This window comes from Anomaloglossus baeobatrachus, unplaced genomic scaffold, assembly GCF_048569485.1.
Source record: "Anomaloglossus baeobatrachus isolate aAnoBae1 unplaced genomic scaffold, aAnoBae1.hap1 Scaffold_379, whole genome shotgun sequence".
Taxonomy (NCBI): Eukaryota; Metazoa; Chordata; class Amphibia; order Anura; family Aromobatidae; genus Anomaloglossus; species Anomaloglossus baeobatrachus.
This window is the reverse complement of record NW_027443133.1, coordinates 75,446-83,203: the sequence shown is the minus strand read 5'-3', so window position 1 is coordinate 83,203 and position 7,758 is coordinate 75,446. Positions and strand designations below refer to the sequence as shown.

General features: G+C 46.6%; 1 pseudogene; it reads left to right on the top strand.

Moving 5' to 3' along the window:
* The first annotated feature begins 717 nt into the window (after positions 1–717).
* LOC142274701 (U2 spliceosomal RNA) lies at positions 718–924 on the top strand (annotated as a pseudogene).
* The last annotated feature ends 6,834 nt before the right edge of the window (positions 925–7,758 follow it).

Here is a 7,758-nt window from a genome sequence, read left to right as displayed (position 1 = left end):
TTATGTGCGACCGTAGTAATAGCTGTGCCCACTTCCTGTATGGGAGTGGAATGCAGTGAGGCTAATGGAACGCACACCTGCGCATTTGTGTTTAACGTCGCGCATGTGCAGAACGGAGAAAAGGCTGCGCTCACTTCCTAATGAAAGGGAGTGAGACGCAGCTGGGAAGGGAAGGGAAAAGATTAGGGTTTGGGGATGATGAAAGGGCTTTCTACGGGCAAGGATGGCAAAGGGTGGCAGTGACGGAAAGTCAGGCAGATGGTCCTGTCCTGTCCTGTCCGTCCGTCTTTTTGTATCATGAATTGGAAAGACTGCAAGGGGGAGGGGAGGTGCTTGTGCCCAAAAGGAGGAGTTATTCAGATTCATTGCAGTGGGCGGCGGCTGCAAAAAGCACCATTCTCCTTGTTTTTGCTCTGCAAAACAGCCTTTTCAAGGGTTTGGCTTGGGTGACAAAATGTCTTCTGTAGGCGTGGGTTTGTCTCCCTCTCCCTAAGATGTGTCCGGTATAGGCCAGGGTGCCACTCAAGGCCGTAACCAATTCGGGTTATAGCTTCTCGGCCTTTTGGCTAAGATCAAGTGTAGTTTCGGAGGACGCTACCTTGGTCGGTACTGGAAGGTGCCTGGGATTGCACGTCTGCCGGCCTTGAGGGAGTGTGTGTGCCTTCTGGTGACACATAGCCCTCTTGTGCCTGGACGGTTCCCAGGCAACGGGAGGCGATCACCTTTGTTATTTTGAAGTCCTACTGATAAACAGAAAAAAAAAAAAATTAAATCTGTTCTTATCAGTTTAATATCTGATACGTCCCCTCTCTAGGGACCATATATTAAATGGATTTTTAGAACAAGGAGATGGAAAAAATCTTGCTCTGTCCACTCCACGCATTGACCTGGTATTGCAGTACCTCCAGGACCGGTGCACCCCTTCTTAACCGAGTTTCCAAAAGCAGAACTCAATTCACCTGATTCAAATGAGCCCCATTAGTGAATTGAAAGAAAGCAAAAACTTTATATGCACCTCAATTTGGCCAATTCACTTTTCACACTTTCACCCTTTTTTTTTATCTTTCACACCTTTTACTTGCTTTATTGATGCAAAAGCTGTGCCAAATAGCAAACTCATCTCCACTCAACTTGACCAACTCTGCTATGTCCCGTGCAGTATCTTATTCTCAGTCTTATCTAGATCATTTGCAATTGAATAGAATAGATCCCTTTTGGACACATTGGATTCAGCTGCTGCAGTGACTGCAGGTGTTAGAAGATGCAGACTTGGCATCAGGTGCTGTCTATCAGATTCCACTCCAATTAAAGCTTCCATTGTTTTTCGGTGTTTTCTTTGAGCAATGATGATGTCTTTAGTGATCTGTTGGCTCCCTCTCCTGGAGGAAGAGTTTGCTTGCTCTTGGACTTTCAAAAAGAGAGGTCATGATAGACATTTAGCTTCTGAGCCCAATTGGGGACAGTCATGGGTGATGAATGTTTTGCAACCTGCTGCGAAGCCTGATACCGCAATATAAGGAACGTCAAATACTAAGAATGGGCGGCCTATGAAAGAATTAGTACTTTCATTAAGCATACTTAAACGGCTAATTGGGAATAGACAAACTGTAAAAAGCCCTCTGAGAAAGCCCCTCTCTATCCTTTGTCAGTAAGCTTTTCTGTAGCCTGCCTGTTGATGTATTTTCCATTTGAACAGTGCACAACATGAAGTGACGGAACACTGGCTTGTCACAATGTCCCCCGCTGACATCACAATAGCGCTGCTGCCTAGAAAGCCAGCTGCGCAGCAGAAGTTGCTCTTTGGGTGGGATGGTGGGCTAATGTATCTATTCCTGCTTGGTGAGAGTTTGACATGATCTAGAGCAACGAGTTCCAGCGGCTAGCGGTTGATTATTGGCTGTAATGGGGCTTTCTGGCTGGTGCTAGCCTTTCTTCTTAGCACACAGGAACCACAATCCCTACACCATGCTTCGATGGATTCTCTCATCCCAGCCCAGTAAAACTACATATTTCACACAGTTATAGGCAGCCCATGGGCATTCACCTGGATTAAAACCCATAACAGCTCATAGACCAAACAATCAATCTACCACTGGACCAAAGACAGGAAGCTAAACCCACTGCCTGCGGTAACTAACTTAATCCTATAGGCTACTCACACAACAAACCCAAGAGAAAGGAAAAAAACATGGCTTCGATTATCCATCCAATGAAAACGCATAACCATTGTGAGCCATTGGACAATGCAATTGCACACATGGTGACATGGTGCACGGCCCAATGAATCAAGTCTGTACTTCATATTCACGGTTTAAGCCCTTGGGTTTTAATGTGTCCAGAGTACATATCCAGAAAGATTCCCTTTTTTTGTGCTAAGCACAAGTCAACAATACATTGTAAGCAGATTCTATTACCAGTCCCACACCATTTTGTGACGCATAATCACACAGTGGCCCAATTAAGATTCCAAGTCATCGAACATGTCCCAGCCATACGCAGAGGAGGCAATAGAATTAGGAAGCTCAAAGAAAGGGAATCTTTCTGGATATATACTCTGGGCACGTTGGAACCCAAGGGCTTAAACCATGAATATGAAGAACCGACTTGATTCATTGGGCCGTGCACATTTTTTCTAACGCCCGGTTCTTTTTCGTGTTCACACTATATATGGTTCCACTATGTATGGAGTTCCATTCTTCCTTGTTTTTTATTTGTCATGTTTGTCATGTCTAATCAACTGGTTACATTATGTCTGATTACCTTGTCTAACAGTTTTTTCTCCCCTTTCTTTACCTTCCATGTTCCCATAGTCACGTGAAATATCCCTGTTGCACTTGATTACGGCTCACTATTCACTATAGGATGTCTTATATCTAACATCACACTCTCACCCATCAGCACTCTATAGGTTTGTATAAGGTATGCGCTTACACATCCGGTCCTCCATAGGTATTTCCACTTATGTAACACTATCCCTATGATCACTCATAACTCATACCCTTGTAGTCAATTACAGCCTCCTCTCTCCCCCCCTCCCCTTCTCCCTTTCCATCTATAATTTTGCCATATATACTAGCAAACACTCAGTGTACCTAGTGGCATCCTATACGTGGCTATTGGACCTTGCTATAGTCCCACTAGTGCCAAGACATTTGCAGAGCGCATCTGCCTGCGTTGCACACTCCAACTAATTATAAGTAAGCCATTATACTAGCAAACACTCAGTGTACCTAGTGGCATCCTATACGTGGCTATTGGACCTTGCTATAGTCCCACTAGTGCCAAGACATTTGCAGAGCGCATCTGCCTGCGTTGCACACTCCAACTAATTATAAGTAAGCCATTATACTAGCAAACACTCAGTGTACCTAGTGGCATCCTATCTGTGGCTATTGGACTTTGCTATAGTCCCACTAGTGCCAAGACATTTGCAGAGCGCATCTGCCTGCGTTGCACACTCCAACTAATTATAAGTAAGCCATTATACTAGCAAACACTCAGTGTACCTAGTGGCATCCTATACGTGGCTATTGGACCTTGCTATAGTCCCACTAGTGCCAAGACATTTGCAGAGCGCATCTGCCTGCGTTGCACACTCCAACTAATTATAAGTAAGCCATTATACTAGCAAACACTCAGTGTACCTAGTGGCATCCTATACGTGGCTATTGGACCTTGCTATAGTCCCACTAGTGCCAAGACATTTGCAGAGCGCATCTGCCTGCGTTGCACACTCCAACTAATTATAAGTAAGCCATTATACTAGCAAACACTCAGTGTACCTAGTGGCATCCTATACATGGCTATTGGACCTTGCTATAGTCCCACTAGTGCCAAGACATTTGCAGAGCGCATCTGCCTGCGTTGCACACTCCAACTAATTATAAGTAAGCCATTATACTAGCAAAAACTCAGTGTACCTAGTGGCATCCTATCTGTGGCTATTGGACTTTGCTATAGTCCCACTAGTGCAAAGACATTTGCAGAGCACGTCTGCCTGCATTGCACACTCCAACTTTTTTAAACTAAGCAATTTTACTAGCAAACACTCAGTGTACCTAGTGGCATCCTATACGTGGCTATTGGACTTTGCTATAGTCCCACTAGTGCCAAGACATTTGCAGAGCGCATCTGCCTGCGTTGCACACTCCAACTAATTTTAACTTAGCCATTATACTAGCAAACACTCAGTGTACCTAGTGGCATCCTATACGTGGCTATTGGACCTTGCTATAGTCCCACTAGTGCCAAGACATTTGCAGAGCGCATCTGCCTGCGTTGCACACTCCAACTAATTATAAGTAAGCCATTATACTAGCAAACACTCAGTGTACCTAGTGGCATCCTATACGTGGCTATTGGACCTTGCTATAGTCCCACTAGTGCCAAGACATTTGCAGAGCGCATCTGCCTGCGTTGCACACTCCAACTAATTATAAGTAAGCCATTATACTAGCAAACACTCAGTGTACCTAGTGGCATCCTATCTGTGGCTATTGGACTTTGCTATAGTCCCACTAGTGCCAAGACATTTGCAGAGCGCATCTGCCTGCGTTGCACACTCCAACTAATTATAAGTAAGCCATTATACTAGCAAACACTCAGTGTACCTAGTGGCATCCTATACGTGGCTATTGGACTTTGCTATAGTCCCACTAGTGCCAAGACATTTGCAGAGCGCATCTGCCTGCGTTGCACACTCCAACTAATTATAAGTAAGCCATTATACTAGCAAACACTCAGTGTACCTAGTGGCATCCTATACGTGGCTATTGGACTTTGCTATAGTCCCACTAGTGCCAAGACATTTGCAGAGCGCATCTGCCTGCGTTGCACACTCCAACTAATTTTAACTTAGCCATTATACTAGCAAACACTCAGTGTACCTAGTGGCATCCTATACGTGGCTATTGGACTTTGCTATAGTCCCACTAGTGCCAAGACATTTGCAGAGCGCATCTGCCTGCGTTGGACACTCCAACTAATTATAAGTAAGCCATTATACTAGCAAACACTCAGTGTACCTAGTGGCATCCTATACGTGGCTATTGGACTTTGCTATAGTCCCACTAGTGCCAAGACATTTGCAGAGCGCATCTGCCTGCGTTGCACACTCCAACTAATTTTAACTTAGCCATTATACTAGCAAACACTCAGTGTACCTAGTGGCATCCTATACGTGGCTATTGGACTTTGCTATAGTCCCACTAGTGCCAAGACATTTGCAGAGCGCATCTGCCTGCGTTGCACACTCCAACTCATTATAACTAAGTTGCATTGTGAGGGATATTTATTCTTTATTATTCTGCTGTTAATAAAGCTAGACCACCACTGCAATCTTCACCACCTCTCAATTTTTACTACCACATTTTCAGTCCACAATCTTGTCGCAATCAACATGAGTGGCAAAATGACAGATGCTGGTGGAAAGGGGAAGAGGCGTGGTGGAAAAGGCAAAAAAGGTTTTGTCTGTGGGGAAAGTGGCAAAGCTCCATTATCATCTGCTGAAGATAGACCATCTACCAGCAAAAGTAAGATGTCTACTACTTACCGTGGACAATCCGATGTGCTCCCTTTTTTACGGACACGAACAACAGGAAGAAAGGTAGATGATGGGCAAAAAAGGAAAATGCTTGAATGGATCTCAAGTGGTCCAACAAGTGCCCTCTCAGCCACTTCAAGTACCGCATCCAAAAAACACCAGTCCTCTGAGTTGTCATCCCAATCACACTTGATTTCTCCCAGCTCTGAAGTCTCCATCAGCCCTGCACAGTATGGTGGAACTGAGATGGCTGAGTCTGCAGAGCTGTTCAGTCACACTATAGCCTGGGAATCAGAGGTCTGCTCCCAAGCTACAGTGAGTACAGAACAGGAAATGGTCTGCAGTGATGCCCAGAACCTTTGTGACTCTGATTCAGGCTGTGAGGACCAAGATTCTGAGCATAATGTTGACCCTTTGTCACAAACTGTAACACCTGTGGTTATAGACAATGAGGAACATACTGATGAAGATGAGACGCAGATACCCGATTGGGATGACAACTTAAATATTCGGTCAGGGCAAGAAGAGGCTCGGTCTGAGGGGGAGGGGAGTGCAAACACAACAATTGATGATGAAGTTCTAGATCCCACCTACTGTCAACCCCCAGTCAGGCACTCGAGGAGGTCAACAGAGGCGGTGGAGGAGGATGCAACCGACGACGAAGTTACCTTGCGCCTTCCTGGACAGAGTCGGAGCACTGGTAGCATGTCTACAACTGCATCCTCAGCCACCACTCTGCCTATGAGCATTATTCGGGGTGGATCAACAGGTCGCATGGCCTCTAAGCCTTGCCTAGCCTGGTCCTTTTTTGACATAGAAAAAGATCGCCCAAATCATGTGATATGTAAAATTTGTCATGATTCTCTTAGTAGAGGTCAAAACCTCAGCAGTTTGACAACTTCTTCCATGAATCGTCACATGAATAAATATCATAGGTCCCGGTGGGAAGCTCACTGTGCTGCAATGCTGCAAGAGCGAACCATCCACCGCCCGCCCCTTCCAGTGCATCCGCGCGCTCTTCATCTTCTAGGACTGTGGGGACAGCTGTCACACCTGTTTTTCCACGCCAAACTTCCACCACTGTAACCGCAACAGGCAGTTTGCTTGTAAGGTCGTCAGTTGGTTTGGAAGGGGAAACAAGTGAGTGTGTACAGCTCTCTCAGACATCGATAGCACCAACGTTGGATGAAGGCAACATCATGTCTCCGCCTGCACTTTCCTCACAAACCTGCATTTTTCCAGGGACACCCTACTCAACACCGTCTACACACAGCAGCCAGATCTCTGTCCCTCAGATGTGGTCAAATAAAAGGCCACTTCCTCCGACCCATGACAAAGCTAAGAGGTTGACTCTATCCCTCTGTAAGCTGTTGGCTACCGAAATGCTGCCTTTCCGCCTAGTGGACACACAGGATTTTAGAGACCTTATGTCTGTCGCTGTGCCCCAGTACCAGATGCCTAGTCGCCACTACTTCTCTAAGAAAGGTGTGCCCGTGCTACACCAGCATGTCGCACACAACATCACCGCTTCCTTGAGAAACTCTGTGTGTGAACGGGTGCATTTCACCACCGATACTTGGACCAGTAAGCATGGACAGGGACGTTACATGTCGCTGACTGGGCACTGGGTAACTATGGTGATAGATGGTGAAGGGTCTGCTGCACAAGTCTTGCCGTCCCCACGACTTGTGTGTCAATCCTCTGTCTGTCCAAGTTCCGCCACAGCTTCTGCATCCTCCACCTCATCTGGGTCCTCCACCTCCGCCCCAAGCCTGCCTGGTCAGGCCACCAGCGTTCTCACTGCGCAGAAGGAATCACGCACGCCTCATTACTATGCTGGCCGCAGAGCGCAACGGCATCAGGCGGTCTTTAGCTTGACATGTCTTGGGAATAAGAGTCACACAGCTGAGGAGTTGTGGTCAGCTCTGCGGTCCGAGTTTAATAAATGGTTGTCTCCACTCAACCTGCAGCCTGGTAAGGCCGTGTGCGACAATGCTGCAAACCTGGGTGCGGCACTTCGCCTGGGCATTGTGACACACGTACCTTGTATGGCTCACGTGTTGAACCTTGTCGTCCAGCAATTTTTAACACACTATCCCGGCCTAGATGGCCTTCTGAACAGGGCACGAAAACTGTCAGCTCACTTCCGCCGTTCAAGCGCCGCAGCAGAGCGACTTGCATCGCTCCAGAAGTCTTTCGGCCTGCCGGTTCATCGC